Here is a 1,707-nt window from a genome sequence, read left to right as displayed (position 1 = left end):
ATGGGTAATCCAATTTTGAAATAAAATTCCAGTTTTGCCCTTGGGGTTTGGGGTTACCTTTTTGGGTTCATTTTTGGGTTCCGAGTTAAAGTATAACAATATGGGTATTCATTGGAATCGTTTAAACTTGTAGAGTACTATTATGACTATATTAGACCTGATTTTGCAACAAAATTATAGTTTTGACCTTCAGAGCTCGGGATTGGCTTTTTGGGCGACTTTTTTTTAACCCAAATTAGTATCATAGCAAAATGGGTATCTACGAACTCGTATACTTATGTAGATTACGTATTTGAAAAGTTTGGGATCGTTCAAAGGTTTTAGAGAAGGGAAAGGCCGTGTAGTGATCGCTTGAACTTAAGACTTCAAATCAGGTAAGTTGAGACCTTTCTTGACCTTATTTAAAGCATCGTGGTTAGTTTTAAATGGACTAATTAAGAGGGAGTAGTGGGGTAACTAAGCGGGGTCCCGATATTTGGGACGTGATGAGCACTTGCATCGGGTACTGGTGCCATGATATGTGTATCTTTGTAATTTTCATTATATAGTCCGGTCTGAATGCCATGCTTTGGGCATTGGCTGATAGCATATATTGATTGTGATTGAGATTAGGATATGAGGTCCCTTGTTGTTACACTTTGGAAAATCCCCCGTACAAGTACACTGAATGGGCTAATAGAGGACGTAGCGTATACGATGTTTTAACAAGTAAAGAAAGAGTATTAGATGACCCTCAACGAGGTTTTAAAGGCATTCAATGCAAGGAAAGAAAGTTGCTAAGGTAAGCGAATCATACGTTGTGCATCGGGTAAGAATTTCGAGCAACGAGTCCATGATGGCATAATGATGTCTTAGAGAAGTGTAATGATGCCCCTAAGATTGATATTGAGGTGTTAAACAAGTGCCAAGAAGGTTCCATAAGGATCGGAGATCAAATGAGTCGACGAAAACAAGTTCCGGAGAACTGGACAACATACGGCCAGACATACTGGCCGTATAATATATACGGACCGTATGTCCAGTACGTAGATCCAGCCTAGAACACCAAGGTTCACTGGACCAAATATACGGTCAGTAAATATTATACGGACCGTATGTTGGTCCGTATAAAGATGGTCGGCCAGCTTTTGTATTTTTAATATAAGGGACCCTTTTATTTCATTTTTCATTTCATTCACTCTCCACACTTCAAGAACCATCTAGAAAACTCTCCACCCTTCCACTACATGAGAAATCAAAGGAAAACTAAGATCATCAACACCAAATCTATGAAACATAGTGTATGAAACCTAATTGGAAGTCATCCCCTTCAAGAAAATTCCAAAAGAGGTGAAGAAGGGTTTTAGTGCTAGAGGATTATTCTCATTCAATACTTGTTCAACCATCATCCAAGGTAAGTTCCATGACCATTTCATGTTGTTTAAGGTATTGAAAGGTTAAAATACCCGAATTGTAGAAAAGCATAACAAATGGGTCATAAATGAGTGAATAGTGCCATGAGTGAATGGTAATTGAATTGAATCATGAATGTTAGTGTGTTGTGAGTATGAATACACTATAAATGACATGTAGACCATGAGATAAGTATGATGCATGGGAAAATACGATAGCGAACCCGAAACTATAAATGTGGGAAAAATGAAGAGAAATGGTGGATCATGGTCATTGTATATGAATGATGATTGTTCATTGCTATATTGTGATTGT

This window comes from Lycium barbarum, chromosome 2 (genome assembly GCF_019175385.1).
Source record: "Lycium barbarum isolate Lr01 chromosome 2, ASM1917538v2, whole genome shotgun sequence".
Lineage (NCBI taxonomy): Eukaryota > Viridiplantae > Streptophyta > Magnoliopsida > Solanales > Solanaceae > Lycium > Lycium barbarum.
This window is presented reverse-complemented; position numbering follows the sequence as displayed.